Genomic DNA, 13,856 nt, shown 5'->3' with positions numbered 1-13,856 from the left:
ATATATATATAGATATATATATATATATATATATATATATATATATATATATATATGTATGTATGTATGTAATAACTGAATCACGAAAGTTTTGAACGTGATAATCCATAAATAAGGTATAAACCACGAGGGAAAAATAAACAACGGAGTTTCTACAAAATCTTTTCGACTCGACGTCCTTACTCAGCAAATAAAGTTTATCGGCTGAGTAAAGGACGTCGAGTCAAAATATCCGTTGTTTATTTTCCTTCGTGGCTTTTACCTATATATATATATATATATATATATATATATATATATATATATATATATATATATATATATATATATATATATATATGTTCAGCGTTGCTTCCGCACACAACAATGTCCCTGTCTTATATCGCTACCCACACCCTTTGTCTCCAGAATTGTCTCACCCATTTGAGTAAGACCAAGAAAATACCGAATGGATTATATGAACTGGAACTCCGGAATCCATTTGCCGGAAACCCGCTGTTGAAGTATACGGGTCAATCCCTTCATATTTCACTCAGCTGATGCATATCTACCAAAGTATAAACATTGGCCAATACGTAAGTAATCTTAACAAAGACACAAAAAATATTTTCTCAGAAAAATATGAGGCCATTATACAAAATTACTCGAATAATAATAATAATAATAATAATAATAATAATAATAATAATAATAATAATAATAAGCAATAATAATAATAATAATAATAATAATATAAAACACCAAGAGATGAAGGACACAATCAGGAAAGAATATATGCAGAGACTCATGGCGATACTCAAGCTCAAACTCATGCCGGAAATATGATAAAAGCCATAAACACATGGGCAGTGCCAGTAATCAGATACAGCGCAGGAATAGTGGAATGGACGAAGGAAGAAACTCCGCAGCATAGATCAGAAAACCAGGAAACATATGACAATACACAAAGCACTACACCCAAGAGCAAATACGGAGACTATACATAACACGAAAGGAAAGAGGGAGAGGACTACTAAGTATAGAGGACTGCGTCAACATCAAGAACAGAGCACTGGGCAATATCTGAAAACCAGTGAAGACGAGTGGCTAAAGAGTGCATGGGAAGAAGGGACCAATAAAAGTAGACGAAGACCAGAAATATACAGAAACAGGAGAATGACAAACAGAACAGAGGACTGACACAACAAACCAATGCACGGACAATACATGAGACTACTAAGAACTAGCCAGCGATGACACATGCAATGGCTACAGAGGGGAGAGCTCAAGAAGGAAACTGAAGGAATGATAACAGCAGCACAAGATCAGGCCCTAAGAACCAGATATGTTCAAAGAACGATAGATGGAAATAACATCTCTCCCATATGTAGGAAGTGCAATACGAAAAATGAAACCATAAACCACATAGCAAGCGAATGCCCAGCACTTGCACAGAACCTGTACAAAAAGAGGCATGATTCAGTAGCAAAAGCCCTCCACTGGAGCCTGTGCATGATACATTAGCTACCTTGCAGTAATAAGTGGTACGAGCACCAACCTGAGGGAGTGATAGAAAACGACCAGGCAAGATCCTCTGAGACTATGGTATCAGAACAGATAGGGTGATACGTGCAAATAGACCAGAAGTGACGTTGATTGACAAAGTCAAGAAGAAAGTATCACTCATTGATGTTACAATACCATGGGAAGAGAGAAAGAGGGAAAATATGGATAAGTATCAAGATCTGAAAATAGAAATAAGAATATATGGGAAATGCCAGTGGAAAATTGTACCCATAATCATAGGAGCACTAGGTACGATCCCAAGATCCCTGAAAGGAATCTAGAAAAACTAGACGCTGAAGTAGCTCCAGGACTCATGCAGAAGAGTGTGATCCTAGAAACGGCGGCACATAGTAAGAAAAGTGATGGACTCCTAAGGAGGCAGGATGCAACCCGAACCCCACACTATAAATACCACCCAGTCGAATTGGAGGACTGTGATAGAGCCAAAAAAAAATAAATAAATAAATAAAAATAAATAAATAAATAAATAAATAAATAATAATAATAATAATAATAATAATAATAATAAATAATAATAATAATAATAATAATAATAATAATAATAATAATAATAATAATAATGATATGAATAATTTAAAAAAAAATCGTCATAGTAGTACGAGTCTTCAATGGAGAAACAAATCCACATTTATGCAAATGTACGTATATTGAAATTTAAACTCTAAGGATAGCTTTCGGAATCTGTTCGGTTCCCCTTATCAATCAGATTCCCGAAAGCTTTCCTTGGAGTTTTAAATTTGAATATAGTACATTACTAACTGTGGATTTATTTCTCCAATAATAAAAATAATGATATGATCTATATTACTAAAATAAATGTATAGTGTTATTTTGTATGTACTATATTTACATATTGGAGCCCTGCAATATGTAAATATAATAATGACAATATTTATTTAATCTGCTAGTCATTTTAAATGACTGTAAACTACAATGTCTGAAAATTGGCGAATAAGATTTTTGCAATACGGGTTTTGGATGCAAAACAAAACACGGAGATAACAAAATCAAACCTTTTTCGAATCAAACGGACGTATCCCCTGGAATTTACTTCAATGGCCAAGATTCCAGGCCTCGCTGATTGGTTTATATATCCAACCCAGTTTCCTGGCGTAGGTGTAGAAGTGAGATAGGTAGTCTGGAATTTCCATGTTCCAAACCAATTACTTCATAAAGGGTCACACCAGAGGAGAGGAGCCTGGATTCCATCACGAACATTTGGCAATTCGCGAAATAGAATTCACACAAGGGAGAGAGAGAGAGAGAGAGAGAGAGAGAGAGAGAGAGAGAGAGAGAGAGAGATCTTTAACATTCTTGGAATATTGCGAGAACTATTTTTTTCAAAATTTTACAGTTACGAAAACGTTGACTTTATTCAACATTAAATGTTTTCCTTTACTTATAAGAATATAATTCAGTCAGACAAAACAATAACAACAAAAATGAAAGGAGTGTGAAACAGCACTGCAGTGCATATGCAATCCAAGTGTTCAGCTGCAATAATACTAATATACTCGTTGCGTCTGAAAATAGTAAAATCGACACACTGAAATTATGTAAATAAATACACGAATCTATTATATCTTTAGGGATCAGTTCTCTCCCTTGCAGTCTTTCTCTTTCACATCATTTATATCCTTCAAGGACCTTTGTTTTACCTCACCTGAGGAAAATAATTTTTGGTAATCATAAAAAATCTTCATTCTGTTTTTAACCCTCATTAAGCATTCTTCCGTGATCTTGACTGATTACTCTTTATCGAGGTCACTGATCCAATATATGTTCTTTTCTGTATCTAAATGGATCATGAGAAACAGTTTAATTTAAGATTTAAAAAGCCGGCTTTCTCCTTACTTTTACATAATAATATTTTTACTCCTTAACCTTCTTCAAATTACTTATCAGATACAAAACTACAGTAACGTTGCTTTCTAGTACGTGGCCATTTCAATGATTAGCTTCAATTCCCGTTAGTGGCAAAACGTCATAAGGCATTTTTTCTTCTTTTTTTTCACTTACGGTACACTGTGCACTATGAAGGTACTCCCTCAACAATTTGTTTTTAACGCTACACTATTGAATTTCCTGTAGTTTCCAAGTACACTTTGAAATCGTAAAATATATTTCATTATTTATCTACATATCTTAAGAACTGAATTATGTGCTTGTGTGTGTTTACTTACATTCTCATGGTCAAAGAATTAATTTTATTTCTACTGTTCCAGAAATTTTCCACTCTTAAGACATTCCTTGAACAAACCTTTTAATCCATGAAGGAATATTTTCGTACCATCCAGTCCTAGTTCATTCACATCGTGTTGATTAGTGTCCAGAATTTCTCAAAGAACAGTGGAAACTGGATATTAGCTTTTTCTAGCCGTTGGAGAACGTCAACTAAATTTGGCGATGTAATTCGAAAGGCAATTCAATTTGAGCTTAGGAAGCACTAAATACAATAGGCATCTTTATGGAAATTGGATCGAGGATTTAAGACTCATCCACTTGTCACTTCAACAACATTCAAGAATTACAACTCGCAAGGAAATATGGTATTAAAGCTTCGAGTTTCTTTAAACTAGTGTGTTCCTTTCGTTATGTCGCTGTTTATGCAAATGGACGGGGTTATCAAGTATGTAGCAGGTCCCAATGAAGACTTCTAAATCACCGACAGTGATTGGCAGTATACTCGTACAGACAGTTTCAAATGCAAAAAAAAAAAAAAAAAAAAAAAAAAAGTTAATTAACTTTCATATATTTTAAAAATGTGTGCTCCTTTTTCGTGATGAGCGTATAACAGATCTTCCTTTGTGTATGAATGTTTTAACTAGTATAAGCAAAACGGAAACTTACTCAAAGAAAAATATATGACTATAGTAGATTCACATCAACCGTGCATTTGATGTCTAGGCCAGTCTTTTATGACGCTCCTGATTGGCTATTGATAAGCCAATGACCAGGCTGGAAACTTTCAGTCTCTCTCGAGAGTTCACATAGGCAGGAGGGATGGAACATACATCCCAGAGTCAAAGTATATAGGGTCTGCTCACGAGGCAGTACTAAAACCTATCCTCGCCCCTTGTGAAACGTCATCACTTACAAAAGGACCATATCTTTATGAAACTATATTTACGAAAACATTTTTATATATCTATTTTTGCAATGGCGTTTTTTTATATAAATTTTCCTCTTATTACATGTTGCCGTACACTTCATTAAAGTACAAAGAATGCTCTTTCAAATGATATATGGCACATTACAATTACGATTACTTTCAAACCCACAAGCGCCCACAGAAAAAATTATCTACGCACACATACATTCACGTTTCGTAGCGTATCTGACTAAGGGATGATGATAGAAAGAAACTGAAAAATGGATTAGAAAGCTGGTAGAATTTACTAGGTCAAATCCGGACCAAAATGTTTAAATTCTATGTAAATATTTACCACATTTTTCTTACATAATTTCTCATTTTATTACCTTTTGTTATAAAGCATGTAAAAGTACAAAGAATGCCCTTTCAATTGGTATATGACACATTACAATTACAATTACTTCCAAACCCACAATCGCGCACAGAATAAATTATCTACGCACGCAAAAATTATAAAAAAATTAAGCAGACTGAACTAATAATGGAAGTGGAAAAATGATAAAAGCCTTCAATTCCTCCGTACCTTATTGCGACCATCATTATTCAAGTCGTCCTAATAAAAAAAAAAAAAAAGACGGTACCCATTTCGCTTCACTTCCCAGATGTAATTATTCCACACGATACTCTTCTTAGAACAACAGAGACATCTAATTAATGGTAGGTATGAAGTGACCGTCAAAATAAGTGTTGATTTCACCCCTCATTCCTTTTCTCGAAAGTTGATGCAAAATTCATTTCTTTGAGTCTCTAATAACTATCTTTTTCATTCCTCTTCCGTTTGGAAAAGATTCAGATTTAGATTTACTACTCAAAGTATACAGTGATGACACTGAGGAATCATCACTCGACAACGAACAATCGTATAGTGTGGACATTTTCTCTTTCTCTCTCTCATCTTCTCTCTCTCGTCTCTCTCTCTCTCTCTCTCTCTCTCTCTCTCTCTTATCTAACTGAGAGGTACTACTGCACAGACATGGGTGAAATCCATCTTTTACTGTAAAATCATCAGTAATAATCTTCTATATGTTTACGATTTCAAAGGGTTATGCGTTCATAGCATGTTCGAAGATATTTCTAGTATCAGAAGACTCTTATCTGTGTCCAGTTCTCAGGTGTCCGTTAATTTCAGGATGTATTTCATGGACGAAATATAGCATTTTCAGCATACGTTTTATCTACTTCTCGCTTCTGTTGATTACAAAATTAAAATGATGTTACAAGGAAACTTGCGGATCTATTTTGCGGACATGTAATTTCTATGAAATTACATGCATGTGAATATGGAGTCACATATTCTCACATTTATCTACGTATATACACATGCATAAACAGATGAAAATATGAATAAACTGCTTTCATATCTACCTGTCTGTAATAAACGCTACAAGGAGAGGTCCATAGGTGGACGAAACTGCTGTGAATTTCTTTTAACAGGGTTACATTTGCCATTTTTTTCCCTTATTTTGGAATATGAATGTAGTGAAGTATCTTCGTGTGTCCAAGAAGATTGCCATTATGATCTGTATATCTATTAATCTATCTATTATTCTATCGAACTATTCATATATATATATATTATATGATGAAGTAGAATGATAGAATAATAGACAGATTAATAGACATATAGTTAATAATAACAATCATCTTGGACACACGAAGATACTTCACTACATTGTATTACAAATATGGAAAATGATAAATGTAACTGTTAAAGAATTCACAACACACACCACACACACACAAAAAACATATATATATATATATATATAGATATATATATATATATATATATATAAAGATATATATATATAGCGATATATCATATATATATATATATAGTTGTGTGTATGTATATACATACGTACACAAATAAAATAAAAATATATATATATATATATAGTATATATATATATATATATATATATATATATATATATATATATACACATTAATGCTTTCAACATACATATTTCTGTAACTATTCTAAGTCATTCATTAAACGACATGACCAGAGATGTAACTTAATTCGTTCCACCCACTCCATCCTTTTATTTCCGGTGGATCGAAGCGAAATTAATTTTCCGTTTCTATATTTGAGACCCATCTTCCGGAATATCAAAGGAAGTCGCTCCTACATTAGAATTATTAGTTCATACTTCTGACAAGATGAATCGTCCCTTCACTTTGAGGAATCGTTGGAGTAATATTAAGATAGGTTTGGAACCAAGCCATGATTTATGAGTATGAGATCTTGAGGATTTACTTGGGTAGCACAGTTCAAAACTGTCATGCAATTACTTTAATCACCATACGGCGGTTAAAAAAAAAGTTAAATAAAATGTAGCAGATTTTTGGCACAATTCGACAGTAAATTTGCCCAAGGTACTCAGGCAGTAATGTGTTGACGTAAAGTAAAAAAGGTTAAGATTAAAAACAATCAACATATACTGATATGCACTGCCACACATCATCTTTCATTAGTCCTATCATTGTTATGACCCCCACTAACACGAACTACACACACACACACATACACACTTTATATATATATATATATATATATATATATATATATATATATATATATATATATATATATATATATATATATATATATATATATATATATATATATATATATATATATATATATATATATATATATATATATATGTGTGTGTATATTTATGTTGTATATATATATATATATATATATATATATCTATATAATATATATATATATATATATATATATATATATCTATACTAACAGGACCTCAGAAGTTATTATTCAGGAAAAGTTATAAGCTTTCTATGACAAACAGTCCTCATTGTCAAGTACCCGTAGAATGGCCGGACAAGATCTTGTTTTTTATTAAGCTGGCCTTATGCTAGCACGGGCTCACTCAGGTGGAGGAGCCCTCGATTTTCCAATTCCGTGTGTTGGCTTCCCTGATACTTTGATTACCCTTCTTCTCCGAAGTCCCCCCCTCTCGTGACCTTGGCCTTCCTCTGTCTGCATCTTCTTCCAGGTGTTCATTGTTGTCCAGTTGGTTTCTTGTGTTTTTGCTTTACTTTTCTATCGAAGAGTATACGATTTTTTTGACAGGCTGTCTTCAAACCCGATTCCAGTATTGCCTGCCATTACACACTTTGTTAGTGTTCCTGTAAAAAAATTCATACTGTCCCAGTCTATTTTTTGAGATCTGTTTCCCAAAATTGCTTAGCATATGGTGACGTCCGGTTGCATCGCTTTATGTTTTGAAGATTGTTGATTTCCTCGTTCTTGTAAAATTGCCGCTTCCGTGGAGAGTAACACTTCACGGTATAGGCGACCCCACCCCACCCCGCCCCCACTTACCTCTTCCCCCTCTACCGACTTCTTGTTTCTTATTATTTCTAACTGACATATCAATCTAAAATGATCAGCTTCCTGTTGATGGTGCAATAGTGTTGCTGCCCGGGACTGTAATTATTTTCTTCCTTTTCAAATGTTCCTTTTCTCTCCCTCCTCTCCCCAAATATTCATTGCCTTAATGTGTGCCCGTTTCCACCACTACTTAAGGATTAACCCTAATCTAAAATTCACCCACAGGTATTCCAGAATCTTCATCAAAGAATTCGGGACTGCAAATCCTATAAGCCCTTGATGGCCAACCTTGTCATTTCTCCCATTTTAATTTCTTTCATATGACTTGAGAACATATGTAGTATGTATGATTGTTATGTCTTCTTCCTGTGCAAATTAAATTTAAACGTCCTCTCCCCTCTTTACGTACGCCCGAGAAAAAGGATTTTCTACCTCCCCTCTTCTTCTATTGTGAACTTGATTTGTTCGTTTATTTAAGTTCTCAATAAGTTCTGTTGGTTCTTCCCTTTGTCCCTTATGAATAATTAGGATGTCATCCACGTGTCTTACCCATTTCATGATGTTTAAGTTCCCATTACCTAATTTACCCGTCTCATTCCGTGTCAAACCATTTCATAAAATTGCTAGCTACGATCAGCGAAAGACTCGAACCCATAGCCACGACATTTTCTTTTCTTCTTTAGTTTTTTTTCTTTTTGTGAGTATGGTTTTCGCCCCCCACTTGAACACATTGACGCTGAGGGCAGCAATTTTATCAAAACATCATGAATATGGAGGAAAGGGTTTAACTTGTGACTTAGATCATGACGTGTTGATAAAATTGCTGTCAGCGGCACTCAGGGTCAATGTGTTCAAATAGGGCGGAAAGCTATTTTGGGGAGAGGAAAGGGATAAAATAGGAACTTCTGAGAGGGAGGAAAATAATTAAACTCCTGGACAACAACATTACACCCATCAACAGGAATCCTTACAATTTCAAACTGATAGGCAGTTACAAAAACACCATTACGAATAAAATAGTTAGAAAACGAAAAGTCAGTAGAGGGGGAAGAGGTAAGGGGTGGGGGTTCATATGGCAACGTGGCAGAATTGTAATGAGAGTTCCTTCGGTAAAAGCGGTAAATCTTGCAAAGAATGCGGACAAAAACTTATACAAAACATAAGGCACTACAATCAGACGTCAGCAGTTGCCAAGCACAGTTGGGAAAAAGGCCACAAAATAGACTGGGAGAATATGAATTTTGTGTACAGGAACACTAACAAAACTGTCACACTGACCGGGAGAGTTCCTTCAAAACATGCGCAAGGTATGTAATGGGGCAATACTGGAATCGGGTTTGAAGATAGCCTATCAAGAAAAATCGAATACTCTTCGATAGAAAAGAAACGCAAAAACACAAGAGACTTAGTGGACAACAATGAACACCTGGAGAAGATGCAGGCAGAGAAAGGCCAAGGTCACGAGGGGGGGGGGGCGGGGGGGGGAATCAGGAGAAGGAGGGTAATCAAAGGATCAGGGAAGCCAGCAATACGGAATTAGAAAAAACTCCCCCACACCGCATATAAATACAGATGGACTATGTATCCGGCCATTTCTACCTTTACTTGACAATGAGGACTGTTTCTCCTAGAAAGCTTGTAACTTTTCCAGCATAAAATATCACCACTAGATACCATCCAGTTTCACTAAGGTCCTGTAAGTAATTGTGGTAATGCAAAGAATTATTGTGTAAATCATAAAGTTGATAATATAATATATATATATATATATATATATATATATATAATATATATATATCAACTTTATGATTTTACACAATAATTCTATGCATTAGTACAATTGCTAGCAGGACCTTAGTGAAACTGTATGGTATTCTAGTGGTGATATTTAGCAGGAAAAGTTACAAGCTTTCTACATATTATATATATATATATATATATAATATATATATATATATATATATATATATATATATATCTATATATATATATAATCTCCGGAGCGGGGAGTTTCCATCTATGAGCGAAAACATTTCCTTTTTTATTTTTCTTCCTCCACCTTTTTAAAAAAAAAAAAAAAAAAAAAAAAAAGTAAAAAAAAAAAAAAAAAAAAAAAAAGGTGGAAGGAAGAAAAAATATATATATATATATACATATATATATATATATATATATATATATATAGGCTTGAAAAATTCGGCTTGAAAATTTCTGTGCATCAACTGTATATGCTTAAAATAGACAGAAATTGGAACAGAGCGCTTTCGTCCTTTAATGAGACATTTTTTGTGCCTCGACAATGTCTCATTAAAGGACGAAAGCGATCTTCTGCCTATTATTTTCCTGTGTGTGTATATATATATATATATATATATATATATATATATATATATATATATATATATATATATATATATATATACTATTATATATATAGGTAATGTTTCACCATATTTCTCACAGAATAGAAAAATTGTTGTAATACATCGCAGTAAATGACACAGACGTGGAATACGCAATAGAAAAGTTGAAATTTGTTTTTGAAAGAACTAGATTATATGTTAGGTGATTGCATATTCATCATGGAAAACAAGTTGCAACTAAATATTCAAATTGCATAAGTTTTCCAGCTAAGTTATATGTCTTTCAAAGCAAAAGTATCTAAGCCTAAGGCATAGATCATGCATGAGCGTGGATCAATATTGTTTAATAAGAAAATCTTATTTAAGTAATCCTTTCATAAAGGCCGTACCTTTAAAAATATCCATAACATCGATTGATTTAAGCACATATAAGTACGCGCACTTGCTCACACACACACACTTATATAATATATATATATATATATATATATATATATATATATATATATATATATATATATATATATATATATATATATATATATATATATATATATATATAATCTCCGGAGCGGGAGTTTCATCTATGAGCGAAAACATTCCCTTTATTTTTCTTCCTCCACCTTTTTTTTTTTTTTTTTTTAATCCGGATTTACATACGGGGTTGAAATCAGAGATAAGATTTATGCCGATATGGCAGAGTATTTCAAGAATTCGTATTGAACAGTCGACCCATTTGGTCGGGTGCCAGAAAGAGGAGAGACAAAAAGAATCATGGTGGCAAAGGAAGGAAAATACGTCAATATATATCATTTGTCGACACCGTAGCTCTTTACTTTTCAGTTACTACATACGATATGATTACATCACTTTACGGTTCTTCTGGAAAAGTTTATAAGGAGTTCTTGTTATAACATACATAGGAGCTCGATGCATGTTGCAACATATACAAGATTACTTTTGCGTAACAAACGTAACTAAAAGGATTTTTAAATTTTTTGTAATTATCGCAACTCGTTAATCAAGTGACCTAAGTCTTAACTGTTTATTTTAACTATATATATTGGTTGTATTTCTAATAAATATTTGTAAGGGCAATTTTTATTTTTGTTTCAGAGGTTAAAGTGTCGTATTATAAGCAATGTTGTCAAATATCAGAAAGGATACAGGGTGATACACAAAATATTAGTCAATAATTGGGAAGATAAAACAAAAACTATGAATATATTTCCTGTATCCTATTGTCACTACAAGGTTCCCACTGAAATTTTAAATAAATATCTCAATAAGGGCAATACTTTTTTAGAATACAACCAATATATATAGTCAGTCAAAAAAAAAAGGGGAGAAGTATTAACCTATTTAAAAACTACAGAGAAAACCGTATACAGAGAAAACGAGAAGACAGTTTGCTTTTAGCCTAATTTGGATATCGAGTGCAGTCACTACTGACTACAGGATAAAATGAGAAATTTCTCGAAGATAAAATACGCTCGTTGAGGGATTGCTAAATGTCTTCACGGATTTACATAAACACACATACACACAACTATACATATATATATATATATATATATATATATATATATATATATATATATGTATGTATGTAGTAGTGTATGTGTGTTTATGTAAATCCGTGAAGTTCTCTGATTATTTAAGAATATATAATGACTCGCTCTCTTTATATATATACATATATACACATATATACTATATTATATATATATATATATATATATATTATATATATATACATATATATATATATATAGTATATATATATATATATATATATATATATATACTATATAGATATATATATATATATATATATATATATAATATAGTATATATGTATATATATAATGTATATATATATATGTATATAAATATATTTATACATGTATATATATAAAGCGAGAGTCAAGTTATATATTACTTAAATAATCAGAAAGCTTCACTTGAAAACTGAAATGCGTTGTCTAGAAAAAATCAATGTCTCTTATTAATATTACCTATCAGTAGGTCTTCATTCGTCTGATATGCTCCTTCAGAATAATGGCAGCTTCCACTGATAAGCTTACCAATTAAAATTGATTAAAGGACGGAAAATACTTGTCCATCTTATGACTAATTATGCCCATGCCAATAAAAAAAAATATAGATTTCAATATCACTACCTTTCATGGCTGACCTTATTTAGTCCAGTGAATGGAATATCGAAAAAAAGAAAGAATTTTCCATCTTACTGAACATAATTGGGCGGCTTAAAAAGCGATATTTTAGAAGACAGACAACGCCGTCTCAGAGGAGAATGGTAAGAAAAACCGTTCCCGTTGATAAAAAGATATTAGAAGTTAATCAGGCGTCACTGAAGGCTGATGTCACCTCCTGGAACTAATTATATGACAAAATAATGAAACCAGATTCATCTATTCACAGAATAGAAGAAAACGAATTCTTTAGGGAGAATACTGATTCAAACAAGGACAATGGTACAGAATTTAAGAAACCACTGAGGCATGTATTATATATATTTGTTCTTTAAAACAACATAATGAACATACACACTCCGGACCCAATAATTAAAAGCAAAACTGGCCTTGCACATTTTCCACTAATTGAGCAATATCTACTCAAATAGCTCAATAGACAATGGATAGTTGCATGGTATGTTAAACAATACTCAGGTGATACTTAACCATTTCAATGTTTTTATTTTCTTTCGTGTTAAATGGAATTTTATAAGAAACAATGAACCGACGACTGTAATTCACTCTCGTACCGCGCACTGTTCCATCCTAAGTTTCGTATTTCAATCTATATACGCAGCAATAACTCCGGCAATATTCCCTGAAAACTAAAGAGGATTTAATTCTTCCCTCTCTCTCTCCCTTCTCTGAATTCTATTCCATGAACTGCCAAAAGTTCCTTGATGGAATCCACCCTCTTCTCCGCGGTTGTGACCCTTTATGAAGTAATTGGTTTGAAACATGGAAATTCCAGACAACCCGCCCCACTTTTACACCTACGGCTGGAAACAGGGCTGTATATATAAACCAATCAGCGGGGTCTGGAATCTTGGCAATTGGAGTAAATTGCTGTAGATACATTCTTTTGATTACTAAAGGATTTCGTTTCATTATCTTCTTGTTTTGAGTTAAGGAACGTATATTGCAGAATATCTGTTAACTGACTTACTCTGTTTTGGAAGGAATTCGACAAGGCACGAGAATATTCAGGTTTTACCTTAAAGGATTAGTGTATGAAACAATGGAAATTTCCAAGTATTAGTGGTAGATATCAACAATAAAATTATAATAATAATAATAATAATAATAATAATAATAATAATAATAATAATAATAATAATAATAAGTAATAATAATAGCTTTATTTC

Source organism: Macrobrachium nipponense, chromosome 10 (assembly GCF_015104395.2).
Source record: "Macrobrachium nipponense isolate FS-2020 chromosome 10, ASM1510439v2, whole genome shotgun sequence".
Lineage (NCBI taxonomy): Eukaryota > Metazoa > Arthropoda > Malacostraca > Decapoda > Palaemonidae > Macrobrachium > Macrobrachium nipponense.
Note: the sequence above shows the minus strand (reverse complement) of the source record.